The sequence below is a fragment of the Phyllobates terribilis genome, unplaced genomic scaffold (genome assembly GCF_046119375.1).
Source record: "Phyllobates terribilis strain yellow unplaced genomic scaffold, ASM4611937v1 Scaffold_66__1_contigs__length_7565176, whole genome shotgun sequence".
Classification (NCBI taxonomy): domain Eukaryota; kingdom Metazoa; phylum Chordata; class Amphibia; order Anura; family Dendrobatidae; genus Phyllobates; species Phyllobates terribilis.
In genome coordinates, this window is record NW_027362826.1 from 6601264 (window position 1) to 6628429 (window position 27166).

Sequence of the window (27166 nt, forward strand, 5' to 3'; positions counted from 1 at the left end):
CCTTACATGCCTGCACTTTTCGGCTTGCTGCTGCTGCAATCCACGCGTTTTAGATCTGCATAACTCCACCTCTTTAAACACAGCACCTTCACCCCCTGCTGTTCCCACCCGCCTCAACACCGTTGGAAGGGAGGAGAACCAATTAAGGCGGGGGGTGGGGTGGAACGAGCAGCTGTCTACCCTTAGCAGGAGGGCTCCTGATTACATACCTCTCCTGCTGCTGCTGCTGCTGGCTGTCCAGCAGCAGACTGAAGGTGGCTGCTGCTGTGCACAGGTATATAAAGGCTCAGAGCCTATTATGACACGCGCAGCCAGCGTTCCATTGCCACATTCCATCTACTGCAGGCAGGATACCTGGCTGGCTGAATGTCGCTGAGAAGCTCACAGAGACCGCCATAAGCAACAGTTTAACAGAATGCCACAGACTAATCAACCAAACTTTTTGGGTTGGGTTCTCTTTTATAGTCTGCAGGCATTAAATGAAAGAAGTCAGTGTTCCAGCAGAAGGAGACAACATTTCAGAAAAGGCATTGTAGCAAACCAAAAAAGAAATTTTAAGCGCAGCAGAGTAACCAGCGCACATACCTGTTAGCTCAGGTGAGTTTAAAAGGCTGCTGTTGATAACAAGGGCATTTGCTAAATAGATGGTGTGTGTGCAACAATATACTGAAAGGTCAATTATATTGTGCAGCTTATCTCACCACCTGTAGTTATTTAGGTGAAAGCTCCAAAATGCTTGCCTAATATGTCTGTTTATCCAAAAGGAAGTAAAAAGGGAGAGCTAGAAAGATAGCATTGCATCACATTACATGGCAATGCAATGCACAGTTGCTGAAGTTGAACCAAAATGAGCTTGTAATCTGGCTTCTGCAACTTTGAACATGAAAAATCCAATGAGGAGAAGAAAAGCAAAGCCAAAGAGTCCATCCCAAAATCCGACAAACAAGCAAAATGAACAAAAAACATTGAATTCAATTCTTTCTGATTTTAGAAACTGCATTAAAGAAGGGGTGCACCGGTCCTGGAGATACTGCAATACCAGGTCAATGCGTGGAGTGGACAGAGCAAGCTCTTTTTCCATCTCCCTGTTCTAAAAATCCATTTAATATATGGTCCCCAGATAGGGGACGTATCAGATATTAAACTGATAAGAACAGATACTACACTTGATCTTAGCCAAAAGGCCGAGAAGCGATAACCAGAATTGGTTTCAAACTACGGAGCCACCCAAGGATCCTGAAAAGTCCATTTGTGGAGATGAGCTCCTGGACTCCCGTTAAGAAGACATGTTGTCAACCTCTAGATCCCTTACATGCCTGCACTTTTCGGCTTGCTGCTGCTGCAATCCACGCGTTTTAGATCTGCATAACTCCACCTCTTTAAACACAGCACCTTCACCCCCTGCTGTTCCCACCCGCCTCAACACCGTTGGAAGGGAGGAGAACCAATTAAGGCGGGGGGTGGGGTGGAACGAGCAGCTGTCTACCCTTAGCAGGAGGGCTCCTGATTACATACCTCTCCTGCTGCTGCTGCTGCTGGCTGTCCAGCAGCAGACTGAAGGTGGCTGCTGCTGTGCACAGGTATATAAAGGCTCAGAGCCTATTATGACACGCGCAGCCAGCGTTCCATTGCCACATTCCATCTACTGCAGGCAGGATACCTGGCTGGCTGAATGTCGCTGAGAAGCTCACAGAGACCGCCATAAGCAACAGTTTAACAGAATGCCACAGACTAATCAACCAAACTTTTTGGGTTGGGTTCTCTTTTATAGTCTGCAGGCATTAAATGAAAGAAGTCAGTGTTCCAGCAGAAGGAGACAACGTTTCAGAAAAGGCATTGTAGCAAACCAAAAAAGAAATTTTAAGCGCAGCAGAGTAACCAGCGCACATACCTGTTAGCTCAGGTGAGTTTAAAAGGCTGCTGTTGATAACAAGGGCATTTGCTAAATAGATGGTGTGTGTGCAACAATATACTGAAAGGTCAATTATATTGTGCAGCTTATCTCACCACCTGTAGTTATTTAGGTGAAAGCTCCAAAATGCTTGCCTAATATGTCTGTTTATCCAAAAGGAAGTAAAAAGGGAGAGCTAGAAAGATAGCATTGCATCACATTACATGGCAATGCAATGCACAGTTGCTGAAGTTGAACCAAAATGAGCTTGTAATCTGGCTTCTGCAACTTTGAACATGAAAAATCCAATGAGGAGAAGAAAAGCAAAGCCAAAGAGTCCATCCCAAAATCCGACAAACAAGCAAAATGAACAAAAAACATTGAATTCAATTCTTTCTGATTTTAGAAACTGCATTAAAGAAGGGGTGCACCGGTCCTGGAGATACTGCAATACCAGGTCAATGCGTGGAGTGGACAGAGCAAGCTCTTTTTCCATCTCCCTGTTCTAAAAATCCATTTAATATATGGTCCCCAGATAGGGGACGTATCAGATATTAAACTGATAAGAACAGATACTACACTTGATCTTAGCCAAAAGGCCGAGAAGCGATAACCAGAATTGGTTTCAAACTACGGAGCCACCCAAGGATCCTGAAAAGTCCATTTGTGGAGATGAGCTCCTGGACTCCCGTTAAGAAGACATGTTGTCAACCTCTAGATCCCTTACATGCCTGCACTTTTCGGCTTGCTGCTGCTGCAATCCACGCGTTTTAGATCTGCATAACTCCACCTCTTTAAACACAGCACCTTCACCCTCTGCTGTTCCCACCCGCCTCAACACCGTTGGAAGAGAGGAGAACCAATTAAGGCGGGGGGTGGGGTGGAACGAGCAGCTGTCTACCCTTAGCAGGAGGGCTCCTGATTACATACCTCTCCTGCTGCTGCTGCTGCTGGCTGTCCAGCAGCAGACTGAAGGTGGCTGCTGCTGTGCACAGGTATATAAAGGCTCAGAGCCTATTATGACACGCGCAGCCAGCGTTCCATTGCCACATTCCATCTACTGCAGGCAGGATACCTGGCTGGCTGAATGTCGCTGAGAAGCTCACAGAGACCGCCATAAGCAACAGTTTAACAGAATGCCACAGACTAATCAACCAAACTTTTTGGGTTGGGTTCTCTTTTATAGTCTGCAGGCATTAAATGAAAGAAGTCAGTGTTCCAGCAGAAGGAGACAACGTTTCAGAAAAGGCATTGTAGCAAACCAAAAAAGAAATTTTAAGCGCAGCAGAGTAACCAGCGCACATACCTGTTAGCTCAGGTGAGTTTAAAAGGCTGCTGTTGATAACAAGGGCATTTGCTAAATAGATGGTGTGTGTGCAACAATATACTGAAAGGTCAATTATATTGTGCAGCTTATCTCACCACCTGTAGTTATTTAGGTGAAAGCTCCAAAATGCTTGCCTAATATGTCTGTTTATCCAAAAGGAAGTAAAAAGGGAGAGCTAGAAAGATAGCATTGCATCACATTACATGGCAATGCAATGCACAGTTGCTGAAGTTGAACCAAAATGAGCTTGTAATCTGGCTTCTGCAACTTTGAACATGAAAAATCCAATGAGGAGAAGAAAAGCAAAGCCAAAGAGTCCATCCCAAAATCCGACAAACAAGCAAAATGAACAAAAAACATTGAATTCAATTCTTTCTGATTTTAGAAACTGCATTAAAGAAGGGGTGCACCGGTCCTGGAGATACTGCAATACCAGGTCAATGCGTGGAGTGGACAGAGCAAGCTCTTTTTCCATCTCCCTGTTCTAAAAATCCATTTAATATATGGTCCCCAGATAGGGGACGTATCAGATATTAAACTGATAAGAACAGATTTTTTTTTTTTTTTTTTTTTTATACCATTCAGTAAAATTTTTCAAGCAACAATCAATAGTATAAAAACTCATACTACGTTGCCCAGTCTTACATCATAATGGTACTTTCTTTATTTCATATTTATAACTTTATACTGAAACAGTTGTAATACCTTTTGAATGGACAAAAAAACTATAAAACATACCATTATCATAAAAAAAGACAGATCACAACACTTAAACAAGGACTTACTGGTACTTTACCAGTGACCTCCATTTTTTGACTTTCCAAAAACCTTCTGAATCAGAGCCACCACCGCCACGGCTGTCCCATAAATAAACTATGTATAACCTTGACAAAACCATCCTAACACAAATATTAACTGAGATTATTTTCCTTTTAAATAAACACAAATTCCTAACGTCCCACAGACTTTCTATTACACATGCCATTATCAACCACAACAATCTCTCTTTCACCCGGCTACTTGCACCCATCCCAAACATTACCACTCTCCAATTTATAAAATTCACGCCCGCTAGTTCCTTGCATAAACCACCCACTCCCTTCCAAACACTCTGAGCATAATCACAATTCCAAACCAAATGCATAACAGTTTCACTCGCCCCACATCCATCCCTCGGACATACCTCTGTTCTAATCAGATCCCTCCTCTTCTGTACCTCTCTCACAGGCAAAATCTCATGCAAACTCATCCATACGATATCACGCTGCCTATTCGATATTCCTTTTATACTCAGGTTCCTCCATACACACAACGCTTCACTCGATCTCAAGCCCCTAATGTTACATTCAAACTCTCTAACACGCATCCTTCTCCTTACATTCCTTATCACTTTGAAATCACCCATAGGAACATCCAACAAATCATGCTTGACAACAAATTTTTCAACAAACTCATACCACACTGGACATTTAAACGAAACAGGCACTCTTGCATCCCTTCTCATCCATTTCAACCCAAACAACATCCATCCAGCCATATATTTAATCATAAAAGCCGTCTTGTTATCCCTACCTAACAGAACAACCACTGTTTTAATATAATTTAAACCAAGACAAAATTCAAAATTTGGGAAATCCATTCCCCCATGTTCACGTAACTTACACAAATATTCCCTTTTAAGTTTTTCCATCTTACTTCCCAAATAAAACGTAAAAATTAGCTTCTCAATCCGCCTAAAACCCCTATAAGGGGCTGGAAAAACCACTGACACAAAAAGTAACATAGGAAGAATCACTGACTTAATAATAAGGACTTTGCCTGACAATGTCAAGTCCCGCAACCTCCAAAAATTTAACTTCTGTTCAATCCTCTTACCGCATTCATCCCAACTCTCATTCCCTTTCAGATCTTTGTTAAACCACACCCCCAAAACCTTAATAGCACCTTCTTCACATATCACACCATCCATCCTAACACTCGAATCCCCGAAACACTTAAAGCTACACTTCCCCCAATTCACCCTAAAACCAGATGCACCACAAAAGAAATCTAAAAGCAACCTTGCTCGATTCATAGCAGCCATATTATCACTCACCACAACAACATCGTCCATATACCCCATTACCTTTACAGTCTTTCCACCACTCCCTGGGATCAGAAGACCATTCATCACTTTCTCTTTCCGAATCATGCACAACAGGGGCTCAATCACACTTATAAACAGGACAGGGGACAACGGACACCCTTGCCTGACCCCTGATTTTATGCACACCTTCTCACTCAAACATCCATTCACTAACACTTCACTCACCACACCATCATACAAACACCTTATGGCATTCACAAAAACACTAGGAAAACCCATCCTAACTAACACCTCAAACATAAACGCATGCGACACTCTATCAAAAGCTTTCTCAAAATCCACACAAAAAACCATACATTTCCCCTTCCTAAACATACAATCTCCAATTACGTCCCGCAACAACAAGAGGTTATCAGTCATACACCTACCTGGCACCGCGCACACTTGATCATCACCAACCACACTTCCAATCACCCCACGCATACGGTTAGCCAGAATTTTGCTAAAGACTTTATAATCTGCATTGAGTAATGTAATCGGCCTCCAATTACGCAAATTCTTTTTCTCACCCTTCTTACATAGTAAAACAACTACTCCTTCTTTCATGGAATTACAAAGTACACCATTCATCCACATATATTGACATACCTCCACAAAATCAACACCAATCACATCCCATGCTTTTACATAAAACTCCACAGGCAACCCATCTTTCCCAGGTGTTTTATTCTTTTTCGCACCATCCACCGCCTTTTTGACCTCATCAAAAACAATATCCTCACTCAAACATTCACGTTCCCCTGCTTCAAGCTGACTCTCCAACATACCTAACACATGCTCTTTCAAACCCCCATCCACCCATTTAGACTCAAATAAACTACTATAGAAACTATGTACCTCATCCAACACTTCCCTTCCAACCACAGTCATACCATTATCATTTACAACCTCATCCAACTCATCTTTTTTACTGCACATTTTTTTAAAAAAGTACCTCGTACACTTCTCATCCATATCCAAATGCTCAACTCTCGTCCTAAAAATAATTTCCTTCCCACGCTTTTCCAAAACACGCTTCATCTCATCTCTCGCTCCTCTGAGTTGATCACTAACATCAATTCCTTTCATACTCATTTTATGTAACCACTCAATCCTCATATTTAAATCTTTAAATCTGCCTCTTTCAATTGCTGCTTTTTTATAACCCCACCTCCTAAAAAAATTCTTAATTTCCACTTTCACCCAATCCCACCATACAGTCACATCCACAAAATTATTTTTCCTAGACCTCCACCATTCATACTTACTTTCGAAGTCTCTCATAACCCTAACATCCTCTAACAACCTAACATTTAGCTTCCATACCCCAACACCATGCACCATTTTTTTATCACCTTCAAACATACCCCACAAACAGTCATGGTCTGTGAAAGAAAAAACATGCTGTTTAAAAAATTTACACACCAAACCTCTATTTGTATACAGCATGCGGTCAATCCTGGACACTATTCCTCCCCTATCAGCTCTATATGTGGCCGGTGGTGGCTTACTCAAAAATTCCGCTGCATCTAAAAAAGAAAAATCAGATGTAATTTGATTAAGGACCTTACCTGTGACATCAATTTCCCCTTCAGAAACACAATTGAAATCACCAACTAATAATATTGGAATCCTTCCAGGCAAAAATAAACGTATTTTCTCTAATAGTGCTAACCTATCCCCTTTGTTAATTGGACAATACACGTTAACAATTTTCACCCTCCACCCTCTCCCCTTAACCACTGCCATTATACAACGACCTGGCTCCACCACCATATAATTTTCAAAACTTAAATCCCTATTCCCCAACAAAATCCCCACACCATCATTTTTGTTTGTCATTGAACCTGACCAAATGCTATGCCCATATACCCAGTCCTTTTCAGGAGGTGACTCTTCAATTCCGCACTCTTGCAGACAGTAAATATTTGCTCCAAGATTTTTTAGTTCTTCCAGTATAGCCAATCTTCTAGGCTTAGATTTTATAAGCCTTACATTTATTGACAGTACACTACAGCCCATGTTGGAGCCCATTTTTTAACCATATTCGGTAAAAAAGAACATACCCCCCACCGAAGAGTCAACCTTTCTCGTCTTGAAACTCGATTCCTGATGTTAAGCAGAGAATGCTGGCCGCCTCCTCCAAAAAAGACCTCCTAGGAGAGGCACTGTAGCTCTCGGGATAGCTCCTATCACTTAAGGGGCTGATGCTCCCAATACTGGCAGGTGAAAAATCTGGCCGGAACTTCTTTGCAGAAGACACATCAGAGTCCTCATCAGGGGGCCTCACCACAGCCCCGGTGAAGTCACCCTGGCCACCACCACCTTCATGAATTGCCTCTGAGCTTTCCAAAGCCAACACCGGCGTTGTGGAGAGTGAACCGCTCACTTCTCCCTCACCACTCACATCAAGCAGAATTGACATATCTGCAGGCTCTATCTCAACAGCGCTTCCACCAGCAGGATCGGGTGCTTGCTCCATCTCTTCCATGAAGTCCCTTACTGCCTCGATCGCCTCACCAATAGTGGCGGCAGTAGTAGGACGTGGGGACACGGCCTCTGCATATGACCTGGAACGATGGGGACAGTCCTTGAAAGCGTGTCCCTCCTCGCCACATGCATTACAAACCATGGAGTTAGTACACTCCATTGCCAGATGACCCTCTTTATTGCATTTCCCACAAAACTTCTCCACCGTGCAGTCCTCTTGGTAGTGTCCAAAGGATTTACACTTCCTGCAAAACCGCGGAGCACCAGGAAAATACATATACCCTCTATCCCTCCCGATGGCAAAACTGAGGGGAGGGTAGTGGATACCCCCAGGTCCCTGGGGGTCCTCCTGGAACCGTACAAAAAACTTGTGTTTGCCAGTCCACAAGCCCACCTCATTCCTCACCTTGTGTGAGTAGGACACATAGCTGCAATGACGGTTCAGGAATCTAGTAATGTCCTCCACATCCACAAGGGGGTTGTGCATAAACACAACAACTGGCACTTCCCCCTTAGTATACAATACCGTAAATGTAAGCCCATCAAGAGCCGGATGATCCAAGGCTTGCTGATCCTTTAGAGTCTTGAAAAGATTCTGGCAAGCTGCCATACGATCAAGGACTAAAACGTACCGGCCATTCTTTGGGAACTCCTGTAGGCAAATGATGTCTCCACGACCAACATTCAAAATCTTGAAGATGACGACTTCCACCAAGAACTGCAGGTTAAAGAAATTCCTCCTCGACTCCTCAATATCAATGCGAAAAGCATTTTTGACCCGAATATCATCGGTCCCGGCATAGCGAATCTTGACGCCCATTATCACCTCTCGTTTCCTCTGGACCCCCCCCAATAGCAGCAGGCAGCTTAAGCCACCTAAGTGGCGATGCTGCAAGGCCGAGGGGGAGACACTATAGGATCCATCTGACCAGATACAAGATCTAAGCCAAAAGGCCGAGAAGCGATAACCAGAATTGGTTTCAAACTACGGAGCCACCCAAGGATCCTGAAAAGTCCATTTGTGGAGATGAGCTCCTGGACTCCCGTTAAGAAGACATGTTGTCAACCTCTAGATCCCTTACATGCCTGCACTTTTCGGCTTGCTGCTGCTGCAATCCACGCGTTTTAGATCTGCATAACTCCACCTCTTTAAACACAGCACCTTCACCCCCTGCTGTTCCCACCCGCCTCAACACCGTTGGAAGGGAGGAGAACCAATTAAGGCGGGGGGTGGGGTGGAACGAGCAGCTGTCTACCCTTAGCAGGAGGGCTCCTGATTACATACCTCTCCTGCTGCTGCTGCTGCTGGCTGTCCAGCAGCAGACTGAAGGTGGCTGCTGCTGTGCACAGGTATATAAAGGCTCAGAGCCTATTATGACACGCGCAGCCAGCGTTCCATTGCCACATTCCATCTACTGCAGGCAGGATACCTGGCTGGCTGAATGTCGCTGAGAAGCTCACAGAGACCGCCATAAGCAACAGTTTAACAGAATGCCACAGACTAATCAACCAAACTTTTTGGGTTGGGTTCTCTTTTATAGTCTGCAGGCATTAAATGAAAGAAGTCAGTGTTCCAGCAGAAGGAGACAACGTTTCAGAAAAGGCATTGTAGCAAACCAAAAAAGAAATTTTAAGCGCAGCAGAGTAACCAGCGCACATACCTGTTAGCTCAGGTGAGTTTAAAAGGCTGCTGTTGATAACAAGGGCATTTGCTAAATAGATGGTGTGTGTGCAACAATATACTGAAAGGTCAATTATATTGTGCAGCTTATCTCACCACCTGTAGTTATTTAGGTGAAAGCTCCAAAATGCTTGCCTAATATGTCTGTTTATCCAAAAGGAAGTAAAAAGGGAGAGCTAGAAAGATAGCATTGCATCACATTACATGGCAATGCAATGCACAGTTGCTGAAGTTGAACCAAAATGAGCTTGTAATCTGGCTTCTGCAACTTTGAACATGAAAAATCCAATGAGGAGAAGAAAAGCAAAGCCAAAGAGTCCATCCCAAAATCCGACAAACAAGCAAAATGAACAAAAAACATTGAATTCAATTCTTTCTGATTTTAGAAACTGCATTAAAGAAGGGGTGCACCGGTCCTGGAGATACTGCAATACCAGGTCAATGCGTGGAGTGGACAGAGCAAGCTCTTTTTCCATCTCCCTGTTCTAAAAATCCATTTAATATATGGTCCCCAGATAGGGGACGTATCAGATATTAAACTGATAAGAACAGATACTACACTTGATCTTAGCCAAAAGGCCGAGAAGCGATAACCAGAATTGGTTTCAAACTACGGAGCCACCCAAGGATCCTGAAAAGTCCATTTGTGGAGATGAGCTCCTGGACTCCCGTTAAGAAGACATGTTGTCAACCTCTAGATCCCTTACATGCCTGCACTTTTCGGCTTGCTGCTGCTGCAATCCACGCGTTTTAGATCTGCATAACTCCACCTCTTTAAACACAGCACCTTCACCCTCTGCTGTTCCCACCCGCCTCAACACCGTTGGAAGAGAGGAGAACCAATTAAGGCGGGGGGTGGGGTGGAACGAGCAGCTGTCTACCCTTAGCAGGAGGGCTCCTGATTACATACCTCTCCTGCTGCTGCTGCTGCTGGCTGTCCAGCAGCAGACTGAAGGTGGCTGCTGCTGTGCACAGGTATATAAAGGCTCAGAGCCTATTATGACACGCGCAGCCAGCGTTCCATTGCCACATTCCATCTACTGCAGGCAGGATACCTGGCTGGCTGAATGTCGCTGAGAAGCTCACAGAGACCGCCATAAGCAACAGTTTAACAGAATGCCACAGACTAATCAACCAAACTTTTTGGGTTGGGTTCTCTTTTATAGTCTGCAGGCATTAAATGAAAGAAGTCAGTGTTCCAGCAGAAGGAGACAACGTTTCAGAAAAGGCATTGTAGCAAACCAAAAAAGAAATTTTAAGCGCAGCAGAGTAACCAGCGCACATACCTGTTAGCTCAGGTGAGTTTAAAAGGCTGCTGTTGATAACAAGGGCATTTGCTAAATAGATGGTGTGTGTGCAACAATATACTGAAAGGTCAATTATATTGTGCAGCTTATCTCACCACCTGTAGTTATTTAGGTGAAAGCTCCAAAATGCTTGCCTAATATGTCTGTTTATCCAAAAGGAAGTAAAAAGGGAGAGCTAGAAAGATAGCATTGCATCACATTACATGGCAATGCAATGCACAGTTGCTGAAGTTGAACCAAAATGAGCTTGTAATCTGGCTTCTGCAACTTTGAACATGAAAAATCCAATGAGGAGAAGAAAAGCAAAGCCAAAGAGTCCATCCCAAAATCCGACAAACAAGCAAAATGAACAAAAAACATTGAATTCAATTCTTTCTGATTTTAGAAACTGCATTAAAGAAGGGGTGCACCGGTCCTGGAGATACTGCAATACCAGGTCAATGCGTGGAGTGGACAGAGCAAGCTCTTTTTCCATCTCCCTGTTCTAAAAATCCATTTAATATATGGTCCCCAGATAGGGGACGTATCAGATATTAAACTGATAAGAACAGATTTTTTTTTTTTTTTTTTTTTTATACCATTCAGTAAAATTTTTCAAGCAACAATCAATAGTATAAAAACTCATACTACGTTGCCCAGTCTTACATCATAATGGTACTTTCTTTATTTCATATTTATAACTTTATACTGAAACAGTTGTAATACCTTTTGAATGGACAAAAAAACTATAAAACATACCATTATCATAAAAAAAGACAGATCACAACACTTAAACAAGGACTTACTGGTACTTTACCAGTGACCTCCATTTTTTGACTTTCCAAAAACCTTCTGAATCAGAGCCACCACCGCCACGGCTGTCCCATAAATAAACTATGTATAACCTTGACAAAACCATCCTAACACAAATATTAACTGAGATTATTTTCCTTTTAAATAAACACAAATTCCTAACGTCCCACAGACTTTCTATTACACATGCCATTATCAACCACAACAATCTCTCTTTCACCCGGCTACTTGCACCCATCCCAAACATTACCACTCTCCAATTTATAAAATTCACGCCCGCTAGTTCCTTGCATAAACCACCCACTCCCTTCCAAACACTCTGAGCATAATCACAATTCCAAACCAAATGCATAACAGTTTCACTCGCCCCACATCCATCCCTCGGACATACCTCTGTTCTAATCAGATCCCTCCTCTTCTGTACCTCTCTCACAGGCAAAATCTCATGCAAACTCATCCATACGATATCACGCTGCCTATTCGATATTCCTTTTATACTCAGGTTCCTCCATACACACAACGCTTCACTCGATCTCAAGCCCCTAATGTTACATTCAAACTCTCTAACACGCATCCTTCTCCTTACATTCCTTATCACTTTGAAATCACCCATAGGAACATCCAACAAATCATGCTTGACAACAAATTTTTCAACAAACTCATACCACACTGGACATTTAAACGAAACAGGCACTCTTGCATCCCTTCTCATCCATTTCAACCCAAACAACATCCATCCAGCCATATATTTAATCATAAAAGCCGTCTTGTTATCCCTACCTAACAGAACAACCACTGTTTTAATATAATTTAAACCAAGACAAAATTCAAAATTTGGGAAATCCATTCCCCCATGTTCACGTAACTTACACAAATATTCCCTTTTAAGTTTTTCCATCTTACTTCCCAAATAAAACGTAAAAATTAGCTTCTCAATCCGCCTAAAACCCCTATAAGGGGCTGGAAAAACCACTGACACAAAAAGTAACATAGGAAGAATCACTGACTTAATAATAAGGACTTTGCCTGACAATGTCAAGTCCCGCAACCTCCAAAAATTTAACTTCTGTTCAATCCTCTTACCGCATTCATCCCAACTCTCATTCCCTTTCAGATCTTTGTTAAACCACACCCCCAAAACCTTAATAGCACCTTCTTCACATATCACACCATCCATCCTAACACTCGAATCCCCGAAACACTTAAAGCTACACTTCCCCCAATTCACCCTAAAACCAGATGCACCACAAAAGAAATCTAAAAGCAACCTTGCTCGATTCATAGCAGCCATATTATCACTCACCACAACAACATCGTCCATATACCCCATTACCTTTACAGTCTTTCCACCACTCCCTGGGATCAGAAGACCATTCATCACTTTCTCTTTCCGAATCATGCACAACAGGGGCTCAATCACACTTATAAACAGGACAGGGGACAACGGACACCCTTGCCTGACCCCTGATTTTATGCACACCTTCTCACTCAAACATCCATTCACTAACACTTCACTCACCACACCATCATACAAACACCTTATGGCATTCACAAAAACACTAGGAAAACCCATCCTAACTAACACCTCAAACATAAACGCATGCGACACTCTATCAAAAGCTTTCTCAAAATCCACACAAAAAACCATACATTTCCCCTTCCTAAACATACAATCTCCAATTACGTCCCGCAACAACAAGAGGTTATCAGTCATACACCTACCTGGCACCGCGCACACTTGATCATCACCAACCACACTTCCAATCACCCCACGCATACGGTTAGCCAGAATTTTGCTAAAGACTTTATAATCTGCATTGAGTAATGTAATCGGCCTCCAATTACGCAAATTCTTTTTCTCACCCTTCTTACATAGTAAAACAACTACTCCTTCTTTCATGGAATTACAAAGTACACCATTCATCCACATATATTGACATACCTCCACAAAATCAACACCAATCACATCCCATGCTTTTACATAAAACTCCACAGGCAACCCATCTTTCCCAGGTGTTTTATTCTTTTTCGCACCATCCACCGCCTTTTTGACCTCATCAAAAACAATATCCTCACTCAAACATTCACGTTCCCCTGCTTCAAGCTGACTCTCCAACATACCTAACACATGCTCTTTCAAACCCCCATCCACCCATTTAGACTCAAATAAACTACTATAGAAACTATGTACCTCATCCAACACTTCCCTTCCAACCACAGTCATACCATTATCATTTACAACCTCATCCAACTCATCTTTTTTACTGCACATTTTTTTAAAAAAGTACCTCGTACACTTCTCATCCATATCCAAATGCTCAACTCTCGTCCTAAAAATAATTTCCTTCCCACGCTTTTCCAAAACACGCTTCATCTCATCTCTCGCTCCTCTGAGTTGATCACTAACATCAATTCCTTTCATACTCATTTTATGTAACCACTCAATCCTCATATTTAAATCTTTAAATCTGCCTCTTTCAATTGCTGCTTTTTTATAACCCCACCTCCTAAAAAAATTCTTAATTTCCACTTTCACCCAATCCCACCATACAGTCACATCCACAAAATTATTTTTCCTAGACCTCCACCATTCATACTTACTTTCGAAGTCTCTCATAACCCTAACATCCTCTAACAACCTAACATTTAGCTTCCATACCCCAACACCATGCACCATTTTTTTATCACCTTCAAACATACCCCACAAACAGTCATGGTCTGTGAAAGAAAAAACATGCTGTTTAAAAAATTTACACACCAAACCTCTATTTGTATACAGCATGCGGTCAATCCTGGACACTATTCCTCCCCTATCAGCTCTATATGTGGCCGGTGGTGGCTTACTCAAAAATTCCGCTGCATCTAAAAAAGAAAAATCAGATGTAATTTGATTAAGGACCTTACCTGTGACATCAATTTCCCCTTCAGAAACACAATTGAAATCACCAACTAATAATATTGGAATCCTTCCAGGCAAAAATAAACGTATTTTCTCTAATAGTGCTAACCTATCCCCTTTGTTAATTGGACAATACACGTTAACAATTTTCACCCTCCACCCTCTCCCCTTAACCACTGCCATTATACAACGACCTGGCTCCACCACCATATAATTTTCAAAACTTAAATCCCTATTCCCCAACAAAATCCCCACACCATCATTTTTGTTTGTCATTGAACCTGACCAAATGCTATGCCCATATACCCAGTCCTTTTCAGGAGGTGACTCTTCAATTCCGCACTCTTGCAGACAGTAAATATTTGCTCCAAGATTTTTTAGTTCTTCCAGTATAGCCAATCTTCTAGGCTTAGATTTTATAAGCCTTACATTTATTGACAGTACACTACAGCCCATGTTGGAGCCCATTTTTTAACCATATTCGGTAAAAAAGAACATACCCCCCACCGAAGAGTCAACCTTTCTCGTCTTGAAACTCGATTCCTGATGTTAAGCAGAGAATGCTGGCCGCCTCCTCCAAAAAAGACCTCCTAGGAGAGGCACTGTAGCTCTCGGGATAGCTCCTATCACTTAAGGGGCTGATGCTCCCAATACTGGCAGGTGAAAAATCTGGCCGGAACTTCTTTGCAGAAGACACATCAGAGTCCTCATCAGGGGGCCTCACCACAGCCCCGGTGAAGTCACCCTGGCCACCACCACCTTCATGAATTGCCTCTGAGCTTTCCAAAGCCAACACCGGCGTTGTGGAGAGTGAACCGCTCACTTCTCCCTCACCACTCACATCAAGCAGAATTGACATATCTGCAGGCTCTATCTCAACAGCGCTTCCACCAGCAGGATCGGGTGCTTGCTCCATCTCTTCCATGAAGTCCCTTACTGCCTCGATCGCCTCACCAATAGTGGCGGCAGTAGTAGGACGTGGGGACACGGCCTCTGCATATGACCTGGAACGATGGGGACAGTCCTTGAAAGCGTGTCCCTCCTCGCCACATGCATTACAAACCATGGAGTTAGTACACTCCATTGCCAGATGACCCTCTTTATTGCATTTCCCACAAAACTTCTCCACCGTGCAGTCCTCTTGGTAGTGTCCAAAGGATTTACACTTCCTGCAAAACCGCGGAGCACCAGGAAAATACATATACCCTCTATCCCTCCCGATGGCAAAACTGAGGGGAGGGTAGTGGATACCCCCAGGTCCCTGGGGGTCCTCCTGGAACCGTACAAAAAACTTGTGTTTGCCAGTCCACAAGCCCACCTCATTCCTCACCTTGTGTGAGTAGGACACATAGCTGCAATGACGGTTCAGGAATCTAGTAATGTCCTCCACATCCACAAGGGGGTTGTGCATAAACACAACAACTGGCACTTCCCCCTTAGTATACAATACCGTAAATGTAAGCCCATCAAGAGCCGGATGATCCAAGGCTTGCTGATCCTTTAGAGTCTTGAAAAGATTCTGGCAAGCTGCCATACGATCAAGGACTAAAACGTACCGGCCATTCTTTGGGAACTCCTGTAGGCAAATGATGTCTCCACGACCAACATTCAAAATCTTGAAGATGACGACTTCCACCAAGAACTGCAGGTTAAAGAAATTCCTCCTCGACTCCTCAATATCAATGCGAAAAGCATTTTTGACCCGAATATCATCGGTCCCGGCATAGCGAATCTTGACGCCCATTATCACCTCTCGTTTCCTCTGGACCCCCCCCAATAGCAGCAGGCAGCTTAAGCCACCTAAGTGGCGATGCTGCAAGGCCGAGGGGGAGACACTATAGGATCCATCTGACCAGATACAAGATCTAAGCCAAAAGGCCGAGAAGCGATAACCAGAATTGGTTTCAAACTACGGAGCCACCCAAGGATCCTGAAAAGTCCATTTGTGGAGATGAGCTCCTGGACTCCCGTTAAGAAGACATGTTGTCAACCTCTAGATCCCTTACATGCCTGCACTTTTCGGCTTGCTGCTACTGCAATCCACGCGTTTTAGATCTGCATAACTCCACCTCTTTAAACACAGCACCTTCACCCCCTGCTGTTCCCACCCGCCTCAACACCGTTGGAAGGGAGGAGAACCAATTAAGGCGGGGGGTGGGGTGGAACGAGCAGCTGTCTACCCTTAGCAGGAGGGCTCCTGATTACATACCTCTCCTGCTGCTGCTGCTGCTGGCTGTCCAGCAGCAGACTGAAGGTGGCTGCTGCTGTGCACAGGTATATAAAGGCTCAGAGCCTATTATGACACGCGCAGCCAGCGTTCCATTGCCACATTCCATCTACTGCAGGCAGGATACCTGGCTGGCTGAATGTCGCTGAGAAGCTCACAGAGACCGCCATAAGCAACAGTTTAACAGAATGCCACAGACTAATCAACCAAACTTTTTGGGTTGGGTTCTCTTTTATAGTCTGCAGGCATTAAATGAAAGAAGTCAGTGTTCCAGCAGAAGGAGACAACGTTTCAGAAAAGGCATTGTAGCAAACCAAAAAAGAAATTTTAAGCGCAGCAGAGTAACCAGCGCACATACCTGTTAGCTCAGGTGAGTTTAAAAGGCTGCTGTTGATAACAAGGGCATTTGCTAAATAGATGGTGTGTGTGCAACAATATACTGAAAGGTCAATTATATTGTGCAGCTTATCTCACCACCTGTAGTTATTTAGGTGAAAGCTCCAAAATGCTTGCCTAATATGTCTGTTTATCCAAAAGGAAGTAAAAAGGGAGAGCTAGAAAGATAGCATTGCATCACATTACATGGCAATGCAATGCACAGTTGCTGAAGTTGAACCAAAATGAGCTTGTAATCTGGCTTCTGCAACTTTGAACATGAAAAATCCAATGAGGAGAAGAAAAGCAAAGCCAAAGAGTCCATCCCAAAATCCGACAAACAAGCAAAATGAACAAAAAACATTGAATTCAATTCTTTCTGATTTTAGAAACTGCATTAAAGAAGGGGTGCACCGGTCCTGGAGATACTGCAATACCAGGTCAATGCGTGGAGTGGACAGAGCAAGCTCTTTTTCCATCTCCCTGTTCTAAAAATCCATTTAATATATGGTCCCCAGATAGGGGACGTATCAGATATTAAACTGATAAGAACAGATACTACACTTGATCTTAGCCAAAAGGCCGAGAAGCGATAACCAGAATTGGTTTCAAACTACGGAGCCACCCAAGGATCCTGAAAAGTCCATTTGTGGAGATGAGCTCCTGGACTCCCGTTAAGAAGACATGTTGTCAACCTCTAGATCCCTTACATGCCTGCACTTTTCGGCTTGCTGCTGCTGCAATCCACGCGTTTTAGATCTGCATAACTCCACCTCTTTAAACACAGCACCTTCACCCCCTGCTGTTCCCACCCGCCTCAACACCGTTGGAAGGGAGGAGAACCAATTAAGGCGGGGGGTGGGGTGGAACGAGCAGCTGTCTACCCTTAGCAGGAGGGCTCCTGATTACATACCTCTCCTGCTGCTGCTGCTGCTGGCTGTCCAGCAGCAGACTGAAGGTGGCTGCTGCTGTGCACAGGTATATAAAGGCTCAGAGCCTATTATGACACGCGCAGCCAGCGTTCCATTGCCACATTCCATCTACTGCAGGCAGGATACCTGGCTGGCTGAATGTCGCTGAGAAGCTCACAGAGACCGCCATAAGCAACAGTTTAACAGAATGCCACAGACTAATCAACCAAACTTTTTGGGTTGGGTTCTCTTTTATAGTCTGCAGGCATTAAATGAAAGAAGTCAGTGTTCCAGCAGAAGGAGACAACGTTTCAGAAAAGGCATTGTAGCAAACCAAAAAAGAAATTTTAAGCGCAGCAGAGTAACCAGCGCACATACCTGTTAGCTCAGGTGAGTTTAAAAGGCTGCTGTTGATAACAAGGGCATTTGCTAAATAGATGGTGTGTGTGCAACAATATACTGAAAGGTCAATTATATTGTGCAGCTTATCTCACCACCTGTAGTTATTTAGGTGAAAGCTCCAAAATGCTTGCCTAATATGTCTGTTTATCCAAAAGGAAGTAAAAAGGGAGAGCTAGAAAGATAGCATTGCATCACATTACATGGCAATGCAATGCACAGTTGCTGAAGTTGAACCAAAATGAGCTTGTAATCTGGCTTCTGCAACTTTGAACATGAAAAATCCAATGAGGAGAAGAAAAGCAAAGCCAAAGAGTCCATCCCAAAATCCGACAAACAAGCAAAATGAACAAAAAACATTGAATTCAATTCTTTCTGATTTTAGAAACTGCATTAAAGAAGGGGTGCACCGGTCCTGGAGATACTGCAATACCAGGTCAATGCGTGGAGTGGACAGAGCAAGCTCTTTTTCCATCTCCCTGTTCTAAAAATCCATTTAATATATGGTCCCCAGATAGGGGACGTATCAGATATTAAACTGATAAGAACAGATACTACACTTGATCTTAGCCAAAAGGCCGAGAAGCGATAACCAGAATTGGTTTCAAACTACGGAGCCACCCAAGGATCCTGAAAAGTCCATTTGTGGAGATGAGCTCCTGGACTCCCGTTAAGAAGACATGTTGTCAACCTCTAGATCCCTGACATGCCTGCACTTTTCGGCTTGCTGCTGCTGCAATCCACGCGTTTTAGATCTGCATAACTCCACCTCTTTAAACACAGCACCTTCACCCCCTGCTGTTCCCACCCGCCTCAACACCGTTGGAAGGGAGGAGAACCAATTAAGGCGGGGGGTGGGGTGGAACGAGCAGCTGTCTACCCTTAGCAGGAGGGCTCCTGATTACATACCTCTCCTGCTGCTGCTGCTGCTGGCTGTCCAGCAGCAGACTGAAGGTGGCTGCTGCTGTGCACAGGTATATAAAGGCTCAGAGCCTATTATGACACGCGCAGCCAGCGTTCCATTGCCACATTCCATCTACTGCAGGCAGGATACCTGGCTGGCTGAATGTCGCTGAGAAGCTCACAGAGACCGCCATAAGCAACAGTTTAACAGAATGCCACAGACTAATCAACCAAACATTTTGGGTTGGGTTCTCTTTTATAGTCTGCAGGCATTAAATGAAAGAAGTCAGTGTTCCAGCAGAAGGAGACAACGTTTCAGAAAAGGCATTGTAGCAAACCAAAAAAGAAATTTTAAGCGCAGCAGAGTAACCAGCGCACATACCTGTTAGCTCAGGTGAGTTTAAAAGGCTGCTGTTGATAACAAGGGCATTTGCTAAATAGATGGTGTGTGTGCAACAATATACTGAAAGGTCAATTATATTGTGCAGCTTATCTCACCACCTGTAGTTATTTAGGTGAAAGCTCCAAAATGCTTGCCTAATATGTCTGTTTATCCAAAAGGAAGTAAAAAGGGAGAGCTAGAAAGATAGCATTGCATCACATTACATGGCAATGCAATGCACAGTTGCTGAAGTTGAACCAAAATGAGCTTGTAATCTGGCTTCTGCAACTTTGAACATGAAAAATCCAATGAGGAGAAGAAAAGCAAAGCCAAAGAGTCCATCCCAAAATCCGACAAACAAGCAAAATGAACCAAAAACATTGAATTCAATTCTTTCTGATTTTAGAAACTGCATTAAAGAAGGGGTGCACCGGTCCTGGAGATACTGCAATACCAGGTCAATGCGTGGAGTGGACAGAGCAAGCTCTTTTTCCATCTCCCTGTTCTAAAAATCCATTTAATATATGGTCCCCAGATAGGGGACGTATCAGATATTAAACTGATAAGAACAGATACTACACTTGATCTTAGCCAAAAGGCCGAGAAGCGATAACCAGAATTGGTTTCAAACTACGGAGCCACCCAAGGATCCTGAAAAGTCCATTTGTGGAGATGAGCTCCTGGACTCCCGTTAAGAAGACATGTTGTCAACCTCTAGATCCCTTACATGCCTGCACTTTTCGGCTTGCTGCTGCTGCAATCCACGCGTTTTAGATCTGCATAACTCCACCTCTTTAAACACAGCACCTTCACCCCCTGCTGTTCCCACCCGCCTCAACACCGTTGGAAGGGAGGAGAACCAATTAAGGCGGGGGGTGGGGTGGAACGAGCAGCTGTCTACCCTTAGCAGGAGGGCTCCTGATTACATACCTCTCCTGCTGCTGCTGCTGCTGGCTTTCCAGCAGCAGACTGAAGGTGGCTGCTGCTGTGCACAGGTATATAAAGGCTCAGAGCCTATTATGACACGCGCAGCCAGCGTTCCATTGCCACATTCCATCTACTGCAGGCAGGATACCTGGCTGGCTGAATGTCGCTGAGAAGCTCACAGAGACCGCCATAAGCAACAGTTTAACAGAATGCCACAGACTAATCAACCAAACTTTTTGGGCTGGGTTCTCTTTTATAGTCTGCAGGCATTAAATGAAAGAAGTCAGTGTTCCAGCAGAAGGAGACAACGTTTCAGAAAAGGCATTGTAGCAAACCAAAAAAGAAATTTTAAGCGCAGCAGAGTAACCAGCGCACATACCTGTTAGCTCAGGTGAGTTTAAAAGGCTGCTGTTGATAACAAGGGCATTTGCTAAATAGATGGTGTGTGTGCAACAATATACTGAAAGGTCAATTATATTGTGCAGCTTATCTCACCACCTGTAGTTATTTAGGTGAAAGCTCCAAAATGCTTGCCTAATATGTCTGTTTATCCAAAAGGAAGTAAAAAGGGAGAGCTAGAAAGATAGCATTGCATCACATTACATGGCAATGCAATGCACAGTTGCTGAAGTTGAACCAAAATGAGCTTGTAATCTGGCTTCTGCAACTTTGAACATGAAAAATCCAATGAGGAGAAGAAAAGCAAAGCCAAAGAGTCCATCCCAAAATCCGACAAACAAGCAAAATGAACAAAAAACATTGAATTCAATTCTTTCTGATTTTAGAAACTGCATTAAAGAAGGGGTGCACCGGTCCTGGAGATACTGCAATACCAGGTCAATGCGTGGAGTGGACAGAGCAAGCTCTTTTTCCATCTCCCTGTTCTAAAAATCCATTTAATATATGGTCCCCAGATAGGGGACGTATCAGATATTAAACTGATAAGAACAGATACTACACTTGATCTTAGCCAAAAGGCCGAGAAGCGATAACCAGAATTGGTTTCAAACTACGGAGCCACCCAAGGATCCTGAAAAGTCCATTTGTGGAGATGAGCTCCTGGACTCCCGTTAAGAAGACATGTTGTCAACCTCTAGATCCCTTACATGCCTGCACTTTTCGGCTTGCTGCTGCTGCAATCCACGCGTTTTAGATCTGCATAACTCCAACTCTTTAAACACAGCACCTTCACCCCCTGCTGTTCCCACCCGCCTCAACACCGTTGGAAGGGAGGAGAACCAATTAAGGCGGGGGGTGGGGTGGAACGAGCAGCTGTCTACCCTTAGCAGGAGGGCTCCTGATTACATACCTCTCCTGCTGCTGCTGCTGCTGGCTGTCCAGCAGCAGACTGAAGGTGGCTGCTGCTGTGCACAGGTATATAAAGGCTCAGAGCCTATTATGACATGCGCAGCCAGCGTTCCATTGCCACATTCCATCTTCTGCAGGCAGGATACCTGGCTGGCTGAATGTCGCTGAAAAGCTCACAGAGACCGCCATAAGCAACAGTTTAACAGAATGCCACAGACTAATCAACCAAACTTTTTGGGTTGCGTTCTCTTTTATAGTCTGCAGGCATTAAATGAAAGAAGTCAGTGTTCCAGCAGAAGGAGACAACGTTTCAGAAAAGGCATTGTAGCAAACCAAAAAAGAAATTTTAAGCGCAGCAGAGTAACCAGCGCACATACCTGTTAGCTCAGGTGAGTTTAAAAGGCTGCTGTTGATAACAAGGGCATTTGCTAAATAGATGGTGTGTGTGCAACAATATACTGAAAGGTCAATTATATTGTGCAGCTTATCTCACCACCTGTAGTTATTTAGGTGAAAGCTCCAAAATGCTTGCCTAATATGTCTGTTTATCCAAAAGGAAGTAAAAAGGGAGAGCTAGAAAGATAGCATTGCATCACATTACATGGCAATGCAATGCACAGTTGCTGAAGTTGAACCAAAATGAGCTTGTAATCTGGCTTCTGCAACTTTGAACATGAAAAATCCAATGAGGAGAAGAAAAGCAAAGCCAAAGAGTCCATCAAAAAATCCGACAAACAAGCAAAATGAACAAAAAACATTGAATTCAATTCTTTCTGATTTTAGAAACTGCATTAAAGAAGGGGTGCACCGGTCCTGGAGATACTGCAATACCAGGTCAATGCGTGGAGTGGACAGAGCAAGCTCTTATTCCATCTCCCTGTTCTAAAAATCCATTTAATATATGGTCCCCAGATAGGGGACGTATCAGATATTAAACTGATAAGAACAGATACTACACTTGATCTTAGCCAAAAGGCCGAGAAGCGATAACCAGAATTGGTTTCAAACTACGGAGCCACCCAAGGATCCTGAAAAGTCCATTTGTGGAGATGAGCTCCTGGACTCCCGTTAAGAAGACATGTTGTCAACCTCTAGATCCCTTACATGCCTGCACTTTTCGGCTTGCTGCTGCTGCAATCCACGCGTTTTAGATCTGCATAACTCCACCTCTTTAAACACAGCACCTTCACCCCCTGCTGTTCCCACCCGCCTCAACACCGTTGGAAGGGAGGAGAACCAATTAAGGCGGGGGGTGGGGTGGAACGAGCAGCTGTCTACCCTTAGCAGGAGGGCTCCTGATTACATACCTCTCCTGCTGCTGCTGCTGCTGGCTGTCCAGCAGCAGACTGAAGGTGGCTGCTGCTGTGCACAGGTATATAAAGGCTCAGAGCCTATTATGACACGCGCAGCCAGCGTTCCATTGCCACATTCCATCTACTGCAGGCAGGATACCTGGCTGGCTGAATGTCGCTGAGAAGCTCACAGAGACCGCCATAAGCAACAGTTTAACAGAATGCCACAGACTAATCAACCAAACTTTTTGGGTTGGGTTCTCTTTTATAGTCTGCAGGCATTAAATGAAAGAAGTCAGTGTTCCAGCAGAAGGAGACAACGTTTCAGAAAAGGCATTGTAGCAAACCAAAAAAGAAATTTTAAGCGCAGCAGAGTAACCAGCGCACATACCTGTTAGCTCAGGTGAGTTTAAAAGGCTGCTGTTGATAACAAGGGCATTTGCTAAATAGATGGTGTGTGTGCAACAATATACTGAAAGGTCAATTATATTGTGCAGCTTATCTCACCACCTGTAGTTATTTAGGTGAAAGCTCCAAAATGCTTGCCTAATATGTCTGTTTATCCAAAAGGAAGTAAAAAGGGAGAGCTAGAAAGATAGCATTGCATCACATTACATGGCAATGCAATGCACAGTTGCTGAAGTTGAACCAAAATGAGCTTGTAATCTGGCTTCTGCAACTTTGAACATGAAAAATCCAATGAGGAGAAGAAAAGCAAAGCCAAAGAGTCCATCAAAAAATCCGACAAACAAGCAAAATGAACAAAAAACATTGAATTCAATTCTTTCTGATTTTAGAAACTGCATTAAAGAAGGGGTGCACCGGTCCTGGAGATACTGCAATACCAGGTCAATGCGTGGAGTGGACAGAGCAAGCTCTTATTCCATCTCCCTGTTCTAAAAATCCATTTAATATATGGTCCCCAGATAGGGGACGTATCAGATATTAAACTGATAAGAACAGATACTACACTTGATCTTAGCCAAAAGGCCGAGAAGCGATAACCAGAATTGGTTTCAAACTACGGAGCCACCCAAGGATCCTGAAAAGTCCATTTGTGGAGATGAGCTCCTGGACTCCCGTTAAGAAGACATGTTGTCAACCTCTAGATCCCTTACATGCCTGCACTTTTCGGCTTGCTGCTGCTGCAATCCACGCGTTTTAGATCTGCATAACTCCACCTCTTTAAACACAGCACCTTCACCCCCTGCTGTTCCCACCCGCCTCAACACCGTTGGAAGGGAGGAGAACCAATTAAGGCGGGGGGTGGGGTGGAACGAGCAGCTGTCTACCCTTAGCAGGAGGGCTCCTGATTACATACCTCTCCTGCTGCTGCTGCTGCTGGCTGTCCAGCAGCAGACTGAAGGTGGCTGCTGCTGTGCACAGGTATATAAAGGCTCAGAGCCTATTATGACACGCGCAGCCAGCGTTCCATTGACACATTCCATCTATCCATCTACTGCAGGCAGGATACCTGGCTGGCTGAATGTCGCTGAGAAGCTCACAGAGACCGCCATAAGCAACAGTTTAACAGAATGCCACAGACTAATCAACCAAACTTTTTGGGTTGGGTTCTCTTTTATAGTCTGCAGGCATTAAATGAAAGAAGTCAGTGTTCCAGCAGAAGGAGACAACGTTTCAGAAAAGGCATTGTAGCAAACCAAAAAAGAAATTTTAAGCGCAGCAGAGTAACCAGCGCACATACCTGTTAGCTCAGGTGAGTTTAAAAGGCTGCTGTTGATAACAAGGGCATTTGCTAAATAGATGGTGTGTGTGCAACAATATACTGAAAGGTCAATTATATTGTGCAGCTTATCTCACCACCTGTAGTTATTTAGGTGAAAGCTCCAAAATGCTTGCCTAATATGTCTGTTTATCCAAAAGGAAGTAAAAAGGGAGAGCTAGAAAGATAGCATTGCATCACATTACATGGCAATGCAATGCACAGTTGCTGAAGTTGAACCAAAATGAGCTTGTAATCTGGCTTCTGCAACTTTGAACATGAAAAATCCAATGAGGAGAAGAAAAGCAAAGCCAAAGAGTCCATCCCAAAATCCGACAAACAAGCAAAATGAACAAAAAACATTGAATTCAATTCTTTCTGATTTTAGAAACTGCATTAAAGAAGGGGTGCACCGGTCCTGGAGATACTGCAATACCAGGTCAATGCGTGGAGTGGACAGAGCAAGCTCTTTTTCCATCTCCCTGTTCTAAAAATCCATTTAATATATGGTCCCCAGATAGGGGACGTATCAGATATTAAACTGATAAGAACAGATTTTTTTTTGATTGAATATATCTTTTATTAGCACAAAAAATAAGTTAACAGACAGTGTACAGTGCCGCAGCCCAGTACACACAGAATTCTACATCATATTTACATAGCATGAGGATACGACGCACTAACTAGACACATCACACCCCTATGCTACACAAAACACTCAATCTGAAAGAAAAAGCATGTCAATCAATACAGTACGACGAACCGTGATAAGGGATGGGGATTGGGAAAAAGGGGATGGGGAGGGGAAAATCACAGGCCCGAAGCTTTATTGAAAGACAAGACACATAAGGGGAGAGGGGGAGGAGGGGTTTAGTCCTCGTCCTCGTCCTCCGGACCGTCCATGATGGAATAGTCTCTGAGCAGGCTGTGGATCAGCCTGCGGCAGTCCTGGATGGACATCCTCTCCCTCCTCAAGATGAGCCGGTTCCTGGCGACCCAAACGGCATCCTTGAAGCAGTTCATAAGGCGCCAAGCCTCCTGGATGGCTCCGACGGTATGAACCCCAGGGAAGAGTACGTAAAGCACAGAATGGTGCGATAGGCTCGCCCTGGGGACAGAGTTCCTCAGGTCGTCCTCAAGTGCAGTCAATAGGCGCTGTGCAAATCCGCAGTCCCAAAAAGTGTGCAAAGATGTTTCCTCCACGAAGGGGCACCTTGGGCAGTACCGGGTCTTGCACAGGTTCCGGGCATGCATGAATGACCGGACGGGCAGTCCGCCCTGAATCGCCATCCACGACAAGTCCTTGTGCCCGTTGGTCAGCCTGTCAGACGACACATTTGTCCACACAGTCTCCAGCGTGTCCTGGTGAAGTCCTGTGATGTTCTCCACGTCATCCTTGGCTCTGATTAGCTTGTGGATAGTTTTGGGCTTCCACAAGTCGGGCTTGAGTCCCTCCAGTTGATGCTCCCCCACAAATCGAACGACGTCTCCGTAGAACCATGGCGTCGTCCAGTTGTAGGGGAAGGAGCTGTCCCACTTGTCCCAGCCGAGTCGCCTCCAAAGAGGAAGCAGGAAGAAGCGAGACATGGACCTGCCCGCGGAGCCATTCTTGACTTGCAAAGTCCGGCGGACACAATCACACACAAAAGAGGATCGCAGGAGGGTGGGGATATCTGGAACGCCCTTCCCACCCTTGCGAGGCTCCTTGTACATGACGGCCCGCCTGACTCTGTCCATCTTGGATCCCCAGACAAAGTGAAACACTGTCCTGGTAATGGCCCTGCACACAGTGACGTGTGGGGGCCAGGCCTGCGCCGTGTACTTCAAGACGGGCAGGACCTCATTACGCAGGACGAGTGCCTTACCCTCACAAGTGAGGTGTCTGAGGCTCCAGAGTCCGATCCGTTGCTTCACCTTGGCCAAGCGTTCTTGCCAGGACTTGAGGGCTGCTCCTTCCTTCCCGAACCAGACTCCCAGCACCTTGAGGAAATCCGGTTGAATGTTGAAGGGGAAGGGGGCGGAGGAGGCCGGCTGCCAATCCCCGAAGAGCATGGCTTCCGACTTCCTGCAGTTGACTTTGGCCCCTGAAGCCCGGCCGAACCTCTCACACGTCTGGACGAGGGCGTCGACTGAACCACGATCAGCGCAGAAGACGGTGACGTCGTCCATGTAGAGCGAGCACTTGACCTCGTGTCGTCCCGGACCCG

General features: G+C 44.5%; 12 non-coding genes across 12 annotated transcripts; all 12 read right to left on the bottom strand.

Moving 5' to 3' along the window:
* Window positions 1-1005: 1005 nt before the first annotated feature.
* LOC141194065 (U2 spliceosomal RNA) lies at window positions 1006-1196 on the bottom strand. The gene has a single exon (XR_012266861.1). It is a non-coding gene; the product is annotated as a U2 spliceosomal RNA (small nuclear RNA).
* A 1115-nt stretch (window positions 1197-2311) lies between these two features.
* LOC141194066 (U2 spliceosomal RNA) lies at window positions 2312-2502 on the bottom strand. The gene has a single exon (XR_012266862.1). It is a non-coding gene; the product is annotated as a U2 spliceosomal RNA (small nuclear RNA).
* Window positions 2503-3617: 1115 nt separating this feature from the next.
* LOC141193669 (U2 spliceosomal RNA) lies at window positions 3618-3813 on the bottom strand. Its single transcript, XR_012266559.1, has one exon. It is a non-coding gene; the product is annotated as a U2 spliceosomal RNA (small nuclear RNA).
* A 6101-nt stretch (window positions 3814-9914) lies between these two features.
* On the bottom strand, window positions 9915-10105 carry LOC141194067 (U2 spliceosomal RNA). The gene has a single exon (XR_012266863.1). It is a non-coding gene; the product is annotated as a U2 spliceosomal RNA (small nuclear RNA).
* Window positions 10106-11220: 1115 nt separating this feature from the next.
* LOC141193670 (U2 spliceosomal RNA) lies at window positions 11221-11416 on the bottom strand. The gene has a single exon (XR_012266560.1). It is a non-coding gene; the product is annotated as a U2 spliceosomal RNA (small nuclear RNA).
* Window positions 11417-17517: 6101 nt separating this feature from the next.
* Window positions 17518-17708, bottom strand: LOC141194068 (U2 spliceosomal RNA). Its single transcript, XR_012266864.1, has one exon. It is a non-coding gene; the product is annotated as a U2 spliceosomal RNA (small nuclear RNA).
* A 1115-nt stretch (window positions 17709-18823) lies between these two features.
* LOC141194069 (U2 spliceosomal RNA) lies at window positions 18824-19014 on the bottom strand. The gene has a single exon (XR_012266865.1). It is a non-coding gene; the product is annotated as a U2 spliceosomal RNA (small nuclear RNA).
* Window positions 19015-20129: 1115 nt separating this feature from the next.
* LOC141194070 (U2 spliceosomal RNA) lies at window positions 20130-20320 on the bottom strand. The gene has a single exon (XR_012266866.1). It is a non-coding gene; the product is annotated as a U2 spliceosomal RNA (small nuclear RNA).
* A 1115-nt stretch (window positions 20321-21435) lies between these two features.
* On the bottom strand, window positions 21436-21626 carry LOC141194071 (U2 spliceosomal RNA). Its single transcript, XR_012266867.1, has one exon. It is a non-coding gene; the product is annotated as a U2 spliceosomal RNA (small nuclear RNA).
* A 1115-nt stretch (window positions 21627-22741) lies between these two features.
* Window positions 22742-22932, bottom strand: LOC141193851 (U2 spliceosomal RNA). The gene has a single exon (XR_012266657.1). It is a non-coding gene; the product is annotated as a U2 spliceosomal RNA (small nuclear RNA).
* A 1115-nt stretch (window positions 22933-24047) lies between these two features.
* Window positions 24048-24238, bottom strand: LOC141193862 (U2 spliceosomal RNA). Its single transcript, XR_012266668.1, has one exon. It is a non-coding gene; the product is annotated as a U2 spliceosomal RNA (small nuclear RNA).
* Window positions 24239-25361: 1123 nt separating this feature from the next.
* On the bottom strand, window positions 25362-25557 carry LOC141193628 (U2 spliceosomal RNA). The gene has a single exon (XR_012266532.1). It is a non-coding gene; the product is annotated as a U2 spliceosomal RNA (small nuclear RNA).
* Between the last annotated feature and the right edge of the window lie 1609 nt (window positions 25558-27166).